This window comes from Suncus etruscus, chromosome 14 (genome assembly GCF_024139225.1).
Source record: "Suncus etruscus isolate mSunEtr1 chromosome 14, mSunEtr1.pri.cur, whole genome shotgun sequence".
Lineage (NCBI taxonomy): Eukaryota > Metazoa > Chordata > Mammalia > Eulipotyphla > Soricidae > Suncus > Suncus etruscus.
In genome coordinates, this window is record NC_064861.1 from 38,695,721 (window position 1) to 38,716,614 (window position 20,894).

Below are 20,894 nucleotides of genomic sequence, written 5' to 3' on the forward strand. Positions count from 1 at the left end.
AGGACTCAGGACAGCAGAACCACTCTAAGATTTTTTTTCTGTTCTTTTGTTGTTGTTGTTGTTGTTATATTTTGGGGGGAGCCCCGGAGGCACTCAGGGGTTACTCTGGCTGGCTCTGCACTCAGAAATCTCTCCTGGCAGGCTTGGGGGACCATATGGGATGCTGGGAATCAAGCCAGGGTCAGTCTTGTATTGGCTGCATGCAAGGCAAATGCCCTACAGCTGTGCTATCGCTCCAGCCCCTGTTGTTGTTATTTTATCATTTTTGTTTGTTTTGTTTTGGGGGAGGCCACACCTAGCTGTGCACATGGGTTACTCCCGAATCTGTGCTCAGGAATCACTTCTGACAGATTCCGGGGGCCCTATGAAATGCTGGGGATCGAACCTAGGGTGGCTGTGTGGAAAGCAAACGTCCTCCCCTCTGTGCTATCACTCTGGCCCCAGCCCTTAGAATCTTGAGCAAAAGAAGGACAGCGTCAGTGCTTAGTCAGTGCTTAGTCTTGAGGACCCTGGGATACTCACATTTGAGCTGAAATTTTGCTGCCCAAAAAGTTCAATTTGCATTAATGCCTTCAGAAGGTATCCAGGGGAGGGGCCGGAGAGATAGCACAGCAGTAGGGCATTTGCCTTGCAAGCGGTCAACCAGGACCTATGTTGGTTCAAATCCCAGCATCCCATATGGTCCCCCGTGCCTGCCAGGAGCGATTTCTGAGCATAGAGTCAGGAGTAAACCCTGAGTGCTGCTGGGTGTAATCCAAAAACAAAAAACAAAAACAAAAACAAAAAACAAAAAGAGAGAGAGAGAGAGAAGAGGAGAGGAGAGGAGAAGAGAAGGGAGGGTGAGAGAGAAGTGAGGGTAAATGAGAGGAGGAAGGAGGGGAAGAGGGAGGAGGAGAGGCGGAATAGGAGGAAAATGACAAGGAGGGAGGAAAGAGGTTAGGGGAGAGGAGAGAGGTGGAGGGAGCGGGGAAGGCTGGAGGAGGTGGGCGGGCAGGTTCCGCCCATCCTTGCTCTCAGGTCATGGGTCACGGGGTGTTGGGCCTCCTACCCTCGCACAGCTCAAGGACAGCCGAGCCAAGGGCCTGTGAGGTCAGCCCAGCTCTGGCGGTCGCTCTGGTGAGCTCATGCAGCCTTGGCTGCTATGAGTGTGTGTGAGGAGCAAAGAATGAAGGAAGCCAGACTCTGGGTCCCAGAAGAGAGGTTGGGGGGTGTCCCCTGCTGAGGGAGGGGCAATAGGATCTAGCAGGGCCTCTCAGGGTTGCTGCACAAAGACCCCAAGGCCTTGACCCTCCTGAATGTGGTGTTTCTGGGCTGCAGGACTTTCAGGTGAAAGGTCAGGAGCCAGGGCCAGTGAGGCCTGTGTCCTGTTGCAAAGCTAGGATGAGGCTGCAGCTGCAGCTCTTACTTCTGTCATGGGGCTCTGATGGGACCGACCTGGCCTGGGCACTAGAGCAGGAGGGACCCAGACTGGCTCCCACCACCCACCGTCCACTATTCGTGCCTGTTCTGGGCTCTGAGCCACAGCAGAAACACTGGGGTATCCCGAGAGTGTCTGGGAAAGTCCACCTAGATCTCACACCCCCTCCCCATTGAATATGCAGTGGGAGAATGCAGAGAGGTTGGCTTGGGCATAGAGTGGGATCATGAGGCAAGAAGACAACTGACTCCATGATTCCTGACTGTCTTGGTTTATTAATTCTTCGTAGCTACCTGCTTCAGACTTGCTCACCTGCAGTTGGAAATACGATTCATGGGGTGATTTCATAGAGGTGCTGGAGAAACTTTCCCCAACACAGGGGTTGTGGGCCTTGCTCCACAGTCTGGCTTTGACCCAAGCTGGCATGCCTCAGGCACTGGTAGAGATAGGGGATGGGGAGCCCTGGAAGATCTTCACATCAGAGATCATGGATGTGCATAAAATTCAGGGTCTGAAATAGAACGAAGACATGTTTGTTTCCAGAACTTCAGAGCAGGGCTGGGCAGGGTGGGGTTAGGGAGGGCCATAGCACAGCAGGGAGGGCATTTGCCAGGTCATGCAGATGACCCAGGTTCAATCCCATAGGGTCCCCAAAACACCTCCAAGAGTGATTCCTGAGTGCAGAGTAAGGAGTAACCCCTGAGCATTGCCAGTGTGGCCCCCAATTCAAAATAAATAAAAACTAAATAAAAGAAGGCTCAGCACCCAGCAGCCCTGAGCCTGACCGCTGCTCCCTGGCATAGACTATGCCCAGAAACCCTGGGGGGGGCACCTTTCTCTTCATTTGCAAATGACATCAAGAACTGGAAGGGCCATCAGACGCATGGCCTGTCCCTGCACATTGACCATCAGAGGTCCAAGTGGAACTGGCCATGGGCACCCGGTGCACATATGTGTGTGTGGTAGATGCAAAGGGTTCCCGCATGGGGTTTGGGTCTACAGGTGCCTCCCCAGCTCCCCAGTGTCACAGTGTGGCCTAGGCACAGCCTGTTGGTGGAGGGGAGGGAACACAGAAGTGAGGGGATAGGCTGACAGGGGTTTAAAGCCCAACAGACCCCCCCTTTTTACTACCCCTTGCCACCTCACACCCCAATTTCCATTGCTTTGTTGCTTGTGTCACTGACTCATGTCAGACCTCACATGACACACCACCCTCCATAGCCCATTTCCCCGAAGCTGGACTCTACCGGGTCCTACAAGAGCTCCTGATAAGGGGCAGCAGGTCTTCGGGAAAGGCAGGACCACACCCCTCCACTTCCTGCCTAATTAAGGCTGCGTCTGGGCCTGTAGGACATGGACCATGGGAGCTATGAGGAGCAGCCAGGCTCCTCGAGGAATGCACAGACTCATGTGATCCTTGGTCCAGATCTGGCCCCCTCCCAGGACTCTCTGGACACTGAGGGCTGATTAGGGACACCCAGAGGACTCCAGGTCAGGGATTCACTGGGAAGATCTGTCCTTCCCCAGAAATCCACAGACAGGGGCACCAAGACCCTAGAAAAGGGTGTGCTGGATGCCAAGGAAGGTCCTGGATCCCAACCCCACATCCTGCACCAGTGGGTGGTGGGAAAGGGTATAGAGAGGGGTTCCCCACCTAGATCCCAGCACAGATATTTACTGAGGACATGGCTGGGACTGAGAGCGGGCTCTCAATTTTTTTTTTGTCCCCCCATTCACAATACAGACCAGGTAAAGGGCCTGGTTTGAGGTGTATATGGGGAGCATTTACTGTACCTCCTCTTTCTATATAGTCAGTGTAAAGAACACAGCCTGTGGTAAGCTTGGGAGGCCTATACCTCGAGCACCCGTAGATTATGTGCTTCCTAAGAGCAAGACAAGTCCCCGTCAGACCCCAATGACACTGTTCATGTGACAGAGGCCAATGCAAAGTCTAGAGGGACAGGGGAAAAGGATGGGGGACAGGGGGATGGGAAGAGCAGGAGGATGAGAAGTTCTGGTACCTGGGAGCAGAAGGTGAGAGTTGGGTGAACAGCTGATGGGGTAGGGGAGGACAGGACATGGAGTTGAAGGAGGGTGATGCACACAAAAGAGCTGCTTGGAGGTGCTGGGGAGGAGACAAGAGCCTCTGGGTAGGGTAGGACCTATAGTTTAGATGGACAGATAAACAGACAGATAGACAGATGCATGGAAAGATGAATGTACAGACTGTCAGATGGATGGACAGACAGGCTCATGGGATGGGTAGACAAATGGATGGACAAATTTACAGTTGGACAGACAGACATACGCAGCTGTCACTGTGCCCCCCTCCCCAGAGTCCTGACTACTGTCAGGTTAGTGGTTCAGCTGGCGGGGGGGTGGGGGGTGGGATACCGAGCAGCCTTACTCTCAAAAGAATCACACACACACCAGACAGTGGTGAATGGGGGTGGGCAGCCCCGCAGGAAGTTGGGCCCACCGGCCGCACTGCCTCGTGCTGGGAAAAGCCAGCTCCCATCGTCTCCAGCCAGACAGGCCATCAATCTGCAGGCCGGCCTGCACCTGTCCCTGCGGCCCCTCAAATAAACACGAGCCTTCCTGCACTCCGGACGTCCTGCAAGGACTCACAGCCCTTCCTTCCGCCAACAGACCTTCTATCCTCCGTGAGACGAGCTCTGCTATAATGGGGTCCCCTTCTGAAATGCCTGGCCCTGCGCCCTGGACTCTGCCTCCCTTTGCCTGTCCTGAGCTCCCGCAGCTGTGGGCCTGGACCCTGCAGCATTCCTGGGATGAGCACGACTGGGGAGGTAGTCTAGGCCCCATAGTGAGGACAGGATGGCTAGACAGGCCCAGGAGAGGGACCCCAGGTCTTGTCCATCTTGCTGAGGCCCTGCTTTGTGCTGTGTTGAGGGTGTGTGTCTAGGAACATAGCAAACCTGATGCTTAGCCACTCTGCCCCTGAGGCCAGCACCCACCTGTCTACAGAGGCCAGCCAGAGTGGCTGGAGGTCCCAGACAGAGCAACCCACTCGTGGGCAGGTCAGTTCTGCAGGCCCAGGAATCTGTTGAAGACAGACCACTGATCCAGCCTCTACTGGGCTAGTCTAGAAATCCTAGGGTGGGGTGGGTCCCAGACCAGAGATGGCAGAGTAACTGAACTCTGGAGACCAATGTCAGAGACCCATCCAGGGTGGATCTGCACCAAGACACAGTCCTGTGACCTTCCCAGGACTGGCCCCACCAGCTCTAAGTAGCCTTGGGGGCTGCTTCTGGGACCAAGGCTCAGCTCAGGACAGGCAATGGGAAGGAACTGGATTAGGGACCTGAGTTCTGAGGTTCTTGAGCTCTGGGAATAAAGCCAAAAAAGTTGGAGAGATTCTGCTGTGTGTGTAGAAAAGCACCCATGGCCTGGCCAGGGATGCCTGGAGAAGCTGAGGGGCCACTTAGGCCCCGCCCTCAAACCCTGGCCACACTCAGACCTGCCCACCTCTGGCGCCACCCCACCGTGCTGACCAAGATCCTGTTCACACCCAAGACATGCCCATAAGCTTCAGCTCCACCTAACTATGGCCCCACCTCCACAGACCCTGTCCAAGCTCCACCCACAATCTCTGGCCCTCCCACTCTGCCACAGGCCCTGGCCCCAACCCACCCACCTGGTCGCACCCACAAACCTGGTCCTCCCAAGTTCTACCCATAAGTCCCAGGTCTGCCCCATCCATCTCATCACAAGCCTTAACCCCACCCCAGCTCCGAACATCTTTGGCCCCACCCCACAGGCTCAGGCTATACCCTGCTCAAGGCCAGGCCATGTCCATTAGTGTCAGTTCCACTACCTCTGACTCTGCCTCCAAAGCTCTGCCACACCCTGCTCACACCCAGGCTACGCACATCCATCTCAGTTCTGCCCACATATAGCCCCATCCCACTGGCCCTAACCAAACCCTGCTCACACCCAGGCCACACCCCAGACTCCCCTGGAACTTGTGTAGCTCCAAACACAGGTGTGGATCTTGATGGAACATCAGGTGTCCAGCATTGAGAGCTGACTCCCTCCTTGGTCCTCAGGGCCATCCTGTGAACTGAAGACCGCAGACCACCACCCACCCCTGACATTGACCCACCTGAGTGGACCCCAGCCCCAAACCCTGCCTGGCCTTCAACCCTTCACCTGGACCCTCAAGCTCTGTCCTCTTGAGTCTTCTAGGCTCTTTCTACCCATTCCCCCTTACGGCCCCCAAGTCCAACATTCTAGCTGAGAGGCCATATCCACATGAAGTGTACTCAGCTGCAGGGCTTGGAGGGCTTCCTGGCTGGGCTAAGATGGCAGAGAACTTCTGCACTGGATGGGAACTCTGGGACCATGGAGACAGCACTGAAGGGACACAGGGCCCCCGCTCAGCCCTAGGAGAGCCAAGTGGTGAGAGATCACAGGAGGGAGAAGAGTCACTTTTCTCAGCAACCCAATAGCAGGGCACAAGGAGCCGTTCACTGGAGCTCACGTTAGCAGCACTTTTGGCCACGTGTTCCCAGGGCATCCTGAGCCAAGTGTGAAATCCCATTTGTGCAGGGTGGTGGGAATGGTTCTGAGCGGCCATTTATCTCCGGCCCCAAAATAGGTCATGTCCTGGGGGTGGGGTGGAGGGGCCTGACCCTGTTTCACACAGCCCGGGGCTCCCTCCACTCTAAGCTGCTGCCCGACTTTTCTTCTATTTTTGCATGTTGGCCACTTGGACGTGCGTGTTTGACTTGGCAGGCTCTGCTGCAAGGGCCCGGCAAGGCCTGGAGTCATTTGGAACGGCTGAGAACTGGTCACTGGCGGCTCACAGACCCGCCTTCCGCTGCCAGGCTCTGGGCCGGCCTGAAAAGTAGACTTATTCATCAGGCGGGGGTCTGCGCCCGTCCATGTAATCGATCATGGAAAGAGCGATGGATCTCCACAGAGCAGCCGCCTGGTTCCTGGGTCACGGCCCAGAAGAGTGGGACTGCGGGCCTGGCTGGCTAATAGAAAGAGACTCCCAGCCCAGGGGGGAGACCCACACAGAGAAGCAGCTTGTGCCCCCCACCCTCTGGGGCACAAGGGAGCTAGAGAGGGTACTAGGGGACCCTCACCTACCCCCAGTAGGACTACAGGGTGGACTGGCTCCAAGATGTGTAGCAGAACAATTCCAGGATGAGGGTCAGACTCGAAGAGCCACCCCATGGGATGGGCCCTCTCATGAGGGGACATGCCCTCTCTGTTTCTGGCCTCCAAGTTTGGGACCCCTCTGTCTAGCCCCTTTCCCAGGGTATGGATGGACAGTCCCTTGGCCGCCTTTTTCCTTGTTATGGTTGGGCAGCCTGGCAGCCCCACTCAGAACACAAACAGCCTCCAGTTGCTGCCACAGTTCCCATGTACTGGGTACTCAATCCTCTCCTCCCTGAGCCCTCCTCAGCTCCAGTCCTGAAAGGTCCCCACCCCCAGGGCCTAGCACTAGCCACGTAGGCCAGAGGGTGTCTGGCAAAACCAGGAGACCTGATGTACCTCTTGAGCTAAATCTGCCACATCACAGAGCCCACCAGCTCCCAGCACTCTGGGAGCTAAGGGCCTGTTGACTGTGCAGGGTCAAGGGCTTGCCTCAGGCGGACCAAGGCCTGACTTGCTCCAGCCTCAGTAGATACCAGAAGGCACAGAGAGCCTAGGAGATGCCAGAAGGGCTCCTAGAATCTCATTTGCCCTGCGGAAGCTGCAGAGGTGCCCCTGTTCCCACGCTGCTGCAGCTGCTGCAACACTGGAGCCCAATGGCCAGGCACTTCCTGCAGCATCAGGGCTGGACAGTATGATCCGCAAAGCGGACAGAGCTTCCGGCTTGTCACCTCTGGCCTTGACCCTTGGGCTTCCCTGGCTATCAATGCAGAGGCTGTATTATCTGCTGATGTCCTCAGAGGCCCTGGCAGCCCCCAGTCCTCATCCTTTCACAGAGCTGCTTGTCCCCATGGCAGAAACTGTGCATGGGCCCTTGTGCCAGTTCCAATGCCATGACAGAGCCCCGTGGTGCACTGGGGAATCCAGCACCGGGGAAGGCAGAAGCAGGTCCACAAAGGATCTGAGCTGAGCTCTGTGAGGCTCAAGAGCTTCTGCTCCAACACCCCAGTTTCCGATGCCTCAGTTTCTTGGCTGCTACATCTTGACGCCCAGCCCCTCTGGGTGCTGAGACAACCTGATGTCACATCTCGCCCCCAGCTGCACCTGGTGTGAGGTGACTGTGCATCACATGTGTGTCCCTGGATCATGTGTGAGGTGACCTGCATCACATGTGTGTCCCTAAATCATGTGTGAGGTGTGTACCACATGTTAGGTTACTTGTATTACATGTGTGTTTCTGCATCATGTGTGAAGTGACCTTATTACTTCTGTGTTCCAACATCATCTGAAGTGACCTGAATCATGTGTGTGTTTCTGTATCATGTGTGAGGTGACCTGCATCACATGTGAGGTAACCATCCATCACATGTGAGTGTCCCTGCATCATGTGTGTGGTGACTATGTATCATGTATGAGTGTTTCCCTACATCATGTATGAGGCATGATGGTAGGTTTGTGTGATCATGTATGACAACTCTGTGTCATATATGAGGTCTGCTATGTGGACATATGTGAGGTGCTCCTGTACTGTGATCCATGAGGTATGATGTATGTGACAGGCAGTGTGTAAAACATGGTCTTTCTCAGCCAAGACTGCTACATGTGGGCCATGGTGCATCGCAGCCAGGCCGTTCCTCTGTTCCCGTTGCTCTGGGCTCTGCTACCTCCCTCAGCTAGAGCCCCTGCTCTGGTGCTGCCTGGTTTCTGGATTCACACTCTCAGCCCAGCACCCGCATCCTCCCCCTTGTGTGATCTGAAGCATTTCTCTTTGTGCCTCGGGAAGTTGGGGCTGGGGACGGGGCAGGAGTTGCTTTCAAAGGCTTGGCAGGCTCCGTCCTTCCCCTGGCCATGATTTCCTGTGACGAGAGAGCCCTAGGGTTGGACAATGGTGCTGAGCCCACGAAGCCAGGACTTCCGGCCCTAGGGACAATCACGGGCCACGGCCAGGCTCTAGGGGGCTCCCGTCCTGGCCACATGGACTGAGATGGCCTGTTGGGAGGACCTGGCCAGTGGAGGGGGGTTAGGAGGAAGCGGGGACTCAGAGCTTCTCTGCAGAGAAGCCCCTTCTCTAGGGGTTGGAACCAAAACTGCCAGGCACAGCTGAGCACAGGGGTCAACACAAGGCTTTGGATACATGCCATCCCTGAGTCCTGCAATGGCCAGCCAGTCCAAGGGCAACTACTGAGCCCCCCTAGGGGAAGCATGTGGCCCAGAAGATGCCAGCACAGTGGCCCGTGAGGATCTGGGAAACAATGGTCAAAGAGGGACAAGCCCCAGGTAGGGCTCAGCAGCAGGCACCGCAGCCACAGACTAGAAAGTGCCAGTGAAGCCACAGGTCCCCTCAAGGACAGCCTCACACAGCTGCCCACAAAGCCACTAGAAGACTCAGGGCCCAAAAAGGGATTTTCGGGTGGCCAAATGGTACCCAGTAGGTCCAGATGACTCTGCTGGTGATGTTCAACTCACCAGGCTACTACTAATTCAGTGCTAGGGACACTAGCTTCCTGGGGATGCTCAGAGCCTCCAGGGATGTTTTCTATGATGCTTGAAGTGGAAGGACTCAGAGCCAGGTGTAGGTGAGGCAAGTGAGAGCTTTGACCCCTGTGCTAGCCCCCAAAATTTAGGGGGGAATCTGAACTATGTTTGGCTCTGCTCAGGGTTTATTCCTGCCTCTGTGCTCAGTGGTGATTCCTGGCAGTGCTCAGGGACCCTCTAGTCTAGTCTATGGTACTAGGGACTAAACCTGGACTCCCTGTGTGCAAGACAAATGCTCCCTGGGTTGTCTCTGGGCCCTGTTCAAATTGCTGTGGGGTGCAGAACTCACCATGCAGGCACAGGAAGGACAGAGCCCAGGACCTGGCGTGCCACCCAGGGGTGTTGTTTTTCTTTTATCTTTTTGGACAAAGTGGGAGAAGCAGTCCAGAGACAGGCACACATGGAGTCCTCTGCTGCCAGACACTGGGGAGCGGACCCTAGAAAGATTCTTCCCTGTGCACTATGGCTACCTACACCTTCTCCAGCCCCTCCAACTTAGCACCTGTGCAGGAGTCCTGGCCTGAATGCCTCCCTCTTGCCCTTGGGAGCCAATAACATCTTCCTGCTAGGGACAGATAGGCAAACAGGCTCAATGGGCGAGGTCTGGTAACCTTTCCCTGGGAAGCAGCTGGGGGATTCAGTTTCCACGTCAGAGCCATAAATTCTCTCTTTCTCCTTCTCCTTTTTACAGTCCCCTTTAAGAGATGTGGTTTATCCTGCTGTCTCTTCCTGCCCGCATTTGTTCAAACCTCAGAACTAGAGAGAATCATATCGCCCAGGCTGACTGCACCTTTCATTCTGCTGCACATACTCCAAACCCCGCAGCACCATCACAGCCTCACCCCAAAGCTCATGCCTGGTTGTCTCTGTGAAGGATTATAATTCAGGCTACATAGAAAAGTATCGAGGGGCTAGCGTCTTTATCCAGTCCATGGCCAACCTGAGCCATGAACATGAGTTCGGGGACGAAAGCACCCCAAGAGAAAGCACCCAAGAGCTTTCTTTTTTTGTTTTTTTTTTTTGTTGTTGTTGTTGTTTGTTTGTTTTTGGGCCACACCCGGTGGTGCTCAGGGGTTACTCCTGGCTGTCTGCTCAGAAATAGCTCCTGGCAGGCACGGGGGACCATATGGGACACCGGGATTCGAACCAACCACCTTAGGTCCTGGATCGGCTGCTTGCAAGGCAAACAATGCTGTGCTATCTCTCCGGGCCCCCAAGAGCTTTCTAAGATCACATTGCACCTAAAGTTTCCCGGGGAACTTGGTTGTCATGTGAGGTTATTCAAAGAGACAGAATAGAATCCACCAGGACTAGGTTCTGGGGGAAGAAAGTAAGGAGGATCAACCCTACAGTGTTTTCTTCTCTGGAACCAGAGAGAATACAGGGACATGCTGGGGTTGCTGTGACATTTCTCTGGTGCTGGCCAATGGGCAGTAGAATAAAGTTCTTCAGCTGTCCTTTAGAGGTATGTGGCCAAGCTGTCTATGGGCACTAGTATAGTGACAATAAAATGAGGCCGGACTCCTTCCTGATAATGTGGTCTTCTTCCTGGCCCTCACATCCATGTGAGGGATGAAAGAAGGATTTTACCTTTCTTTTTAAAACTTAACTTTCCCCAGACCAGACTAATAGCACAATGGAGAGGCTTTTCCCTTGCACATGGCAGACTCAGGTTTGATCTCTGGCATCCCATGTGGTCCCCTGAGCCCCAACAGGAGTGAATCCTGAGTGCAGAGCAGAGAGTAAGCCCTGAAAGCTGCCAGGTATGGCCCAAACACACACACACAGCCCGAATTAACCTGCATTATAGGTATTTTAGATGTATAGAAAGTTTTAGATGTATAGAAAGAAGTAGACTCAGCTGCTCTCACTAGGATGCTGGTGCAATTCTTTATCAAGAACACACTCTGTCTTCATTTTCATGGAAGCGCATCCTTGACTCAGTCTCCCAGATCTCCACCCTTTTCTGCTCTGGGACCCTCATTTTATTGTCACTACACTGGTGCCCATAGACAGCTTGGCCACATACCTCTAAAGGACAGCTGAGGGACTCTTGCTCTACTCCCCATTGGCCAGATACAGTCACACCATGGCAACTATGTTCTCCCCAGAAGCCAATGCTTACCTGCCCAGCAGGAGAGCAGGGATGGAGCCAACTCAGGCACCGCTCACCTGCAGGCCAGTGTGTCCACACCCAGCTGGCAGAACAAGCTGCACTTTTGGGCCGGGTTGGGTTGCTGCATGAGGCCAGGCCAGGAGGCAGTGTTTAAAGGAAGGGGTGAGAGAGGCGAGCCCAGAACCTCATCAGAGACTCCCTGGGGATGTTCTGTAGGTGTCTGGCAGAGACTGGCAGAAACAACCGCTAGTTGTGGGCCCTCAGACTGTCCTCTCACGACTCGGAGGATATCAGGGCTCCTTGCAGTCACTCCAGACCCCCTCCTACCCACCCATCTAGTAAGCACTGCATCTGCTCCTGGGGCAGGGGTATGGTGGGACCAGACATGGGAGGGCATCCGGCCCTCTGAGCTATCTAGATCCCACCAAAGCAGCACCAGGTGGGCACCAGAGCTGTGTGGCTGGGTGGGCAGAGTTAAGTTCCTGAGATGCAGGGGCAGGACTATGAGGTGTTGGGTTAGGACTACACAATGCGCGGGAGGAGTTATGAGGTATGGGGGTGGGGCTTTACAGTGTATGGGCGGGGTTATGTGGTATGCATGGACAGAGCTATGAAGTGTATGTAGGGAAGTTATACTGTGTGTGGGCGAAGGTATGCAATATGGAACTGGGCTGTGCACTATGGGGTGGGGTTATGAGCTTTAGGGGCAGGAACGTGAGACATGAGGGGTTATGAGATATAAAGGACTGTAGGCATTGTGGGTGGGGCCATGAGAGGCAGGGAAGGACAGTGAGGGGCTGGGCTAAGAGAAGAAAGGGAGAGACTTGGGGTACAGGGGCGTGGTATGAGAGTTAGGGCGGGACTGTGTGGTTTGGGAGTGAGTCATGAGAGGCAGGGGTGAGGCCTTCCAACCCAGGGACCAAGACTCAGGCCAGTGTCCAGCATGAAGATTCCTCAGCCCAGCTCTGAAGTGCTGGAATCAAGGCCAAAGCAGGTCACTCAACTAGTTCCCTGGCACCATGCCGGAGCCTGAATGGTCACGAAGGACCCAGCATCCATGCCCGCCTTTCCCTGGCAGAGCTGGGCACTGAGTCAGAGGTCATGTAGGTGCTGCCAGGGATACTCCTTGTGAATCGGGCGAGTGAGCCCCCCATGCAGCCCCCCGGAAGTGGGCCCCAGCCAGCCTGCACAGAGCTGGCTGCCACTCAGGGGCCTTACAAATGACTCCCTGAAACCTAAAAGCCCCACAATCCAGGGGATTACGCAGCCGAGGCCCCAGCGGGGTCGGCCTCCGGAGATGGTGAACGGTATTTACATTTGTTGAAGGGCTCATTTCGGTGACGGATGGCGGGACCTCGGCCTCCCAGAATCATGTGCAGGCGAAGGGTTTTTCTGCAAACACGCCAGCTCTGCAGAGGTCAGATACAGTGCAAGGCAGAAACGAGGCTCACGGATGGGGAGAGGGCCCCTGGGGGGTTGGGTGCCCTGGAAGCTGCTCAGGACCGGGGTGTCTCCCAGCTGCAGCTCTTGGGAGCCTGTATTCTGGGTAAGGGGCTGCCTCTTCGGGGCTCTGCCTGATTCTGCAAACACACCCCTATGTTCCTCGACTTCTGCCATGTGCTGGGGTGTCCAGGAGCCTGGGGGCAATGGTGCTGGGGGCCTGCTAGGATCCCACTCTTACTTGTCCGGGGATGTGGTGGGAGAGTGGATGGCAGGCGTCAATCCTCCACCAGACCCTCCAGGAGGGCCCACTAGACCCCTGAATGGGGCAAGGGAGACCTCAGCAGGAGATAATCTGCAGCCCTGCTGCTCTCAGTGCAATCACACATGTACTCTCTCAGGTATGCTTTCCTGGGGATAGCCCCAGGAACACAGTGTGGGGAGTTTTTTCAGTCCTGCAGAGCCAGGGAAGTACTTTCTGCCACAATGGGTTGAGGACACACTTATTCTCAGCAGAGACTGGGCTTTTGGGCATCACCCCCTTTCTCCAGCTGAGTTCAGGTATGAGTTCTAGGCTGTGCTCTGGGGCCCCAGAGGCATTTTGCCTCTAGGCTCATAGGAGTCCAATGCGGTAGAATCTGTTTTCCTAGTGACAAAAGCGGCTATGTGTGTCGAACATTCCAGAATGCCAGTTTATTTTTGTAGCCAACAGGTAACTCTCTTTGCAGGTAGGCCAGGCAGGACAAACTGGGCATGTCTTCTGAGTGTCTTGAAGGCCAGTTAGGAGCAGGAAGCCTTCAGGTGCATCAGACTAAGAGCCCAAATGTCCCAACAAAGACCCAGTGCAACCTCACAGAGGAGACAAGGGTCCAAGAGAATGCAGCCCAAGAAGACACCGCATCCCCTTGCAGTCCCCATCCTGAACCATCCTAGGCATCATGCAAAAACAGTCACTGCAGTTGCTTCCCAGATGGCCGGGGAGCAACACTCCTTTGAGTGAAACCAACAGTGGAAAGAAAAAAATGAATTCTATTCAGTGGTGAGCCTGAAGCTGAGACTAATGCTGGGCAGAAGAGCAGCAACATTAGCATGAAGGAGGAGACAGGGTGGGTTCCAGACTCTCTGGCTAGTGACTGTGAGCCCTGAACTCTAATAACTGAGCAGCTGAATGCACCTCAAAGACTCTGGACTTGGGCAGCCCCTGGCAAAAACTGAGATAAGGAATAGCATCTGAGGGAGGAGCACTGTCTGAGGACGAGCATATGAGGGAGGGACAGTGTCTGAGAAGGATCAGCATGAGAGGAAGGAGCACTGTTTGAAATAGAAGGAGAACTGAGGGAGGAACAACATATAAGGATGAAGGCGGAGCAGCATCTGTGGAAGGAGCATCATTTGAGGCAGGAGCATAAATGAGGAAGGAACAATGTCTGAGGAAGAAGAGTCTGAGAGAGGAGCAGCATCTTAGGAAGAGCATCTGAGGGAGGAGCAGTGTCAGGGGATGATGAGTCTGAGAAGTGAACAACATCCGAGGAAGAAGCAGCATCTGAGGAGGAGCATGTGAGGGAGGAACCACAATCCCACTAATCTTGTTTCTCTTTCTTCTCATGGCCGAGTGGTGGTTTGTGGTACTGTGTGGTTTGTGTGCATTTGCTGAGATGGGGAGATTCTGGGTCTCTCTTCTTGCTCTATTTCTCAGTTTCTCTCCTCCTCAATCCTCTCTTTCTGTGGAACGTGCCCCAAGACCTTGGGTCATCATGGCTTCTTCTGCTCATGGTGGCATCAACCCCATGGCCCGAATCCACCTCTCTGACACCCATGGACTCTCAGTACTCTGTCCCTCCTTAATCTCTGCATACCTAATCACATTCCATCAGGCCCAGCCAGAGCAGGTCAACCAACCATTAGCATGGATGAGCTTGGTTCAAATGCCTGGCCAGGGAGGGAGCTAAAGAAGGAAAGGAGGAACAAGGGGACAGCAAGCGTCACTGAGAACCTTCCTTAGTGGCAGCCTTCAGTACAGGGAGCCCAGGAGAGGCTTATCTCAGGCTTCTGACAGGAAAGGAGGATTTATAGGCCTGGGGCTGGCCGCCTGCCAGCTCACATCCTCTGCAGGACTCGCTGTGCTCAGCCTGCTCACTTCCATCTCTGTGGAGCTGCAGAAAAAGCATTTCAGAAAAATAAAAATAAGAACCTGAGCATGAGGGCGAATGGATGCTTTTCCAAATCAAGGGGTAGGGCCCTTGGTGGACAAGGCTTGAGTTCCTCATTCCTGGTGGAAGGAAGATAAGAGGTTTCTTGGGAAAATTAAGTCAGATCTACAGGGTGGTCAACTCATCTCACGATAGAACTGTGTGCTAAGCCAGTGCCCCCGAAGTGCACATGGCAAGAGCCTTTGGGAATCGATTTCAAAATAGGGTCTAGGAACAGAAAGAAGTTTTATGTATTGTGATTTCAGTAAGTCTCCTTTCTAGGAATAAGTCAAATAAGGAAGATGAGGTGAAAGTTTCCAAGTGCTAAGAGTTATGGTCAAGAGAAAGAGCACAGTGGGGAGGGAGGGAGGTGGGAGGGAGAGAGAGAGAGAGAGAGAGAGAGAGAGAGAGAGAGAGAGAGAGAGAGAGAGAGAGAGAGAGAGAGAGAGAGAGCATAGCAGGAAGGGCTTTTGCCCTTGCACAATAACAACCCCAGTTTGATCCCCAGCACCACACAGATTCCCCTGAGTACCATTGTGTGTGATCCCTGAGCACAGAACCAGGAGTAAGCCCTGAGGAATACCAGGTATGACCCAAAAATTGAAGAAAAAGAAGAGGGTGCATAGGGAGAGAGACAGAGAGACAAAGACAGAGAAAGACAGAAACAGAAGTAGACAGAGACAGAGAGTCAGAAAAAGAACCATGGTGTCTAAAAGTGGGAGAAGAGAGAGACAGACAGACAGACAGAGAGAGCAGAGACAGAGAGAGATGCAGAGATAGAGACAAAGACAGAGACAGAGACAGAGGGAGAGGAGAAAAATATCTGCAGTAGAGGCAGGCGGGGGGGGGGGGGGGAAGGACAGGAGGGAAACTGGTGACATTGGTGGGGCAGAAAGTGTGCACTGGTGAAGGGTGTTGGACATGGTATGATTGAAACTCAATCAGGAACAACTTTGTAACTGAAAAACAAACCTTAACTATATTATGAACAACCTTTTAATCATGGTGTTTAAATCAAGTAATTTAAAATAAAAAGAAAGAGACACAGAGACAAGCAGAGAGCTAACCACCCAGGGCAGGCTGAACAGTGGAACACAGCATTGGTGAGGCCAGTTAGGGACCAAGACATGCCAGAGAAAGCTGGGAGGACTGCCAGATAGAGATGGCAGTTGTGTTTGTTGATCAAGTTTGAGGATGTGCATGAAGGGAGGAGCCAGGGTGCTGCTGGTGTGCCGGCAGCTTGAAGGGGCCCTGGAACTGAAGTTTTGGGTGCTGTGTGACTGGAAAGCAGTGACTAAAAGAACTGGAGCAGCTGAGCTCAGGCAGCAGGGCCTAGTTCTGGTGGCCTTCCCCAAGGCTCAGGTATGAGGCCTGACCCAATCCCCTGGGGACTCGACCTCTACATTCCTGCCCCAGACGCTGTCTGGGGTCACTGCTATCAACCCCCATGGTTTAGCATTTTGTGAGCACTTTACTGCAGAGCACAGGATGATCACCTGTATGGAGGCAGCCCCCCACGTCTGACACAAGGGCCCTCAGCTCTGGGCCCCTACCTTGTCTCTCTAAACTGACAGGCCAGCAATGAACAGAACTGGGTGTAGCCAGAGTATTGAGCTTTCTGCTGGAGGCCCCATATCATAGGGCTACTGCACCCCATGTGTCCCTCTTATGGAGCTCCTATACCTCACAGACCCCATTCAAGGGGTTCCCACACCCCACAGAACCCACTCATAGGGCTCCTGCACCCCACAGGCATTGTTGATCCACACGGCCCATAACCCTGCACCTTCCTGGGTTTTGTGGGTTTTTTGGGGTTTTTTTTTTTTGTTTTTTTTGGGCCACACCTGTTTGATGCTCAGGGGTTACTCCTGGCTAAGCGCTCAGAAATTGCTCCTGGCTTGGGGGGGACCATATAGGACGCCAGGGGATCGAACCGCAGTCCTTCCTTGGCTAGCGCTTGCAAGGCAGACACCGTACCTCTAGCGCTACCTCACTGGCCCCACCTTCCTGGGTTTTATTTTTTGTTTGTTTGGTTTTTGGTTTTTAGGTCACACCCAGCAGTGCTCAGGGGTTACTCCTGGCTCCATGCTCAGAAATCGCTCCTGACAGGCTCAGGGGACCATATGGGATGCCGGGATTCAAACCAATGACCTTCTGCATGAAAAGCAAACGCCTTACCTCCATGCTTTCTCTCCAGCCCCACCTTCCTGTTTTCTAAGAGGCACCAGGAAAAGCATCACCAGAGGCCCCTGAAGGGGTTGAGCTGGGTCCAGTGGCAGAGCTAGTTCTGGGGACCCCAGGGAGAGCTGGCACCATGGAACCCCCCACTTCTCAGCCTCACCAGTAGACAGTGTGAATTAGGTCAGTGCATGAGACATGACTGCTCATGGACTTTGGGATCACACCAGGGGGTTCCAGCCAGCTGGGAGGACAAGTTAACCCAGAATCACAGGCTGAGAGGACAGTGGAGCTACCCTCTCCCACACTAGAGTGGTTCAGCATCTCACCAAATACACATGTACTCACACTCACGCCTACCATCCCTTTCCATCCTGTGGGGTCACCACAATTATCCCACAACCCATAAATGGGGGATATTCTGTGTCTCAGGGTTGAGTGTCTCTTCCAGGTAGGCCAGAGACCACTCCAGGGCCTCATGGCCCCCAAAGCCCACACAGAGGACAGAGCACCTTCACTTCACCAGAGGGAGGAAGGTTGTGACCACTTACGTGACCTTGTGGCCAGAGGCTCTGACTAGGGGTAGCAAGCACCCCCATACAGGACACTTCAGGACTTCTCCCATGGCCATCCACTCTGCACTCCTCCAAACCTCTCCCTTACTCCCAGCACCCCTCTCCACCTCCATATCTAAGGACCTTTTCTGACATGGCCTGTTGGTTGTTGGGCTGCTGGCTATTGATGTAATGTCTGTCAGATGGACTTGGACACACCTCTTGGATAACCACACTGTAATGACAGTTGAACCTGGGCATGAACCTGGACATGTTCCTGGACATATCCCCTTGGACATAACCCCTTGAATTGTTGGGTATAAAAGAAAAACTTCGGCCTTTGGGCCTTTGGCCCAGGATAATGACCAGAGCAGAGTTTGCTGGTCCATGTGGTGGTGGTGGTGGTGGGGAATAAAACATCAGAGAGATGCTGCCTGCTTTGTATCTATTCTTTTCTCTTTCTTTTTTGTCCTAGGGCCTCCTGACTGGTGAATTTTCACCTCTCTCTCTCTCTCTCTCTCTCTCTCTCTCTCTCTGTATATATTATGTACATGTACATGTATATGTATATGTATTGTATATGTATATATACACACATATGTATACTGTATTTTCCAGAGTATAAGATGACTGGGCGTATAAGACAGCCCAGTTAAAATATAGAATTTGGGCTATATTTGCCAATGAGACTACCTCTCTTTTAACGCCAAATGGAAATTTATAAAACGTAAGAGAAAAAGAGTAGAGCCCTCAAAAGTTAACAATATATGTTTAATAAAGCTAGACTTTGGAATGCCAACCATCATTTTACATTTGTCATTTGTAGTGAGTGACTGTGATTTTTTTTTTTTTTTGGTTTTTCGGGCCACACCTGTTTGATGCTCAGGGGTTACTCCTGGCTAAGCGCTCGGAAATTGCCCCTGTCTTGTGGGGACCATATGGGATGCCGGGGGATCGAACCGAGGTCCTTCCTTGGCTAGCGCTTGCAAGGCAGACACCTTGCCTCTAGCGCCACCTCGCCAGCCCCGTGACTGTGATTTTTTTTGTTTGTTTTTGGGCCACACCCGGCGGTGCTCAGGGGTTACTCCTGGCTCTCTGCTCAGAAATAGCTCCTGGCAGGCACAGGGGACCATATGGGACACCGGGATTCGAACCAACCACCTTTGGTCCTGGATCGGCTCCTTGCAAGGCAAAGGCCCCTGTGCTATCTCTCCGGGCCCGTGACTGTGATTTTTTAATTGTGATCTACATTGAGACCAGGGAGAGGGGGCTCCTCCAAGAGCAGCTGGCTGGAGTGCAGTGATTAATAGGACAGCTAGAGGGAGACAGAGCGCCAAAAAGCCACATATCTGGCGGCTGGATGAGTTGTGGCGCTTGGTAACTCAGCTCCTCTGTGTGCCCTGAAAGATGAATCAGGACAAGCAGAGGACTGAGTGATGACGACTGGCAACTGGACGGGATGCGGCAATAAAAGGCAGTGGATCACTCATGCCTGAAGCTGGAGTAAGTTTCAGCATGCCATATACCAGTGCATAAGATGACCCCCGACTTTTTTTTTTTATTTAAAGAAAGTGCATCACATAGTTGAAGACCCCCTACTTTTTTTTTTATAATTTTTTATTTTTCATTATGAGAACAAAGATGCAAAGAAAGAGGACAAGGTAAAGTTACAGTGGAAGGACAATCACCCATAACATAATTCTCAGAAGTCCCCTTGCTGATATCTTAACTTTGAAATTTCAGCCAAAGAACATTAAGATAAATAAGACAGAATCCATGTACAATTACTTTGTCCCTCAAGTCCCCAGATTGTAACACATTATAATAGTTCTTAACAGCACACAAGGCAATCTAAAGCCATAAAACTTACGTAACTCCTTAAACATTACAGGCGTAGTATTTTTCTACATTTCCATGTACATGCATATTAGCTTAAGTTAACCTCAAATTTTAAGTGGGTTCTTTTTAAGGATTAGAGTCAAAGGAGCACAGTAAAAATGGTGTTAGAGTGGCAATTGTTGTTTGCATAGGCCCACCAAAATATGAGGGACATGGAAAGGAATAACCTTGGCCTAAATACAAAGAGACCCGACCCCTGAAGTTTCCTGGCACAAGACCAACTCTAGGTTCCAGGCAAGCTAGATCGTCCAATCCAAGACATTGTCTGTAGTGCCAACACACTTTTATTTTTCACACAGTCTCTGTTGTTGGTATCATGTTTTCGTATTAAAGATCCTGGAATCTGCATATCCTACCTTGAAGTCAGGATGTGGAGCATCCTCTCCTTTCACCTCACAATCAAATGGAATTGCAGGGAGCCCTGTCCTGTAAGCAGGTCGTTGTTGTTGTTAAGTCTTCTCAGTGTTAACGGAAGTCTCTTTTGAGCAGGTCGATGTCTGAGCAGTGTAGGGGAAGACCCCCTACTTTTAAGAAGTTTTTGATGGGTTAAAAAGTCATCGTATGGGCCCGGAGAGATAGCACAGCGGTGTTTGCCTTGCAAGCAGCCGATCCAGGACCAAAGGTGGTTGGTTCAAATCCCGGTGTCCCATATGGTCCCCCGTGCCTGCCAGGAGCTATTTCTGAACAGACAGCCAGGAGTAACCCCTGAGCACCGCCGGGTGTGGCCCAAAAACCAAAAAAAAAAAAAAAAAGTCATCTTATATGCCAGAAAAAAATATGTATATGTATATGTATATATATGTATATGTATATATATATATATATATATATATATGAAAACCCTGGGCACTGGGCAGCAGCATCAGGACTCAGACTCCAGGAGGAATAAAATGTATACTTGATTTTTCTCTCTCTCAGTCCCAGGAGGGCGGTTGCTACAGCTATTGGGCTGTTGGCTATTGGCTGTTGGGCTATTGGGCTATTGGCTATTGGTCTGTTAGCTATTGGATTGTTCGGCTGTAGTCTATTGGCTGTTGGGTGTTGGATTGTTGGGCTGTTAAGTGTTAGTGGTAGGAAAGGCAGCAAAAGGTGGCAGGAGCCAGTAGTCTGGCTAACAGTTTCTGCAGCAATCCAGCAAATCCAACAGCGACCCTCCAGCAGGACAAATCTGGCAAGTCAGCAGCAGCACAGAGTCTTCTCCCCACTTACACTTCAGCTAGAGGCTTTATATACCCCAACCCCAATTGTCATCCTGCAACAATTACAAGGGGTGGGTTTCTGGTAACTGACATCTTTACCCTTTATTAAAGGGACAGTACCTTCTTATGGTTAACCAGTGACCATAAAGTCTGTTTCCTTATAGTTGAGCTGTTGGCTGTTGGACTATCAGATTGTTGGCTATTATGCTGTTAGACAGTTGGTCTATTGGCTATTAGGCTGTT

At 52.6% G+C, this 20,894-nt stretch overlaps 1 non-coding gene across 1 annotated transcript; it reads right to left on the reverse strand.

Annotated features, from left to right (window-relative positions):
• Nucleotides 1–3,136: 3,136 nt before the first annotated feature.
• LOC126029386 (small nucleolar RNA SNORA51) lies at nt 3,137–3,268 on the reverse strand. The gene has a single exon (XR_007502997.1). It is a non-coding gene; the product is annotated as a small nucleolar RNA SNORA51 (small nucleolar RNA).
• Between the last annotated feature and the right edge of the window lie 17,626 nt (nt 3,269–20,894).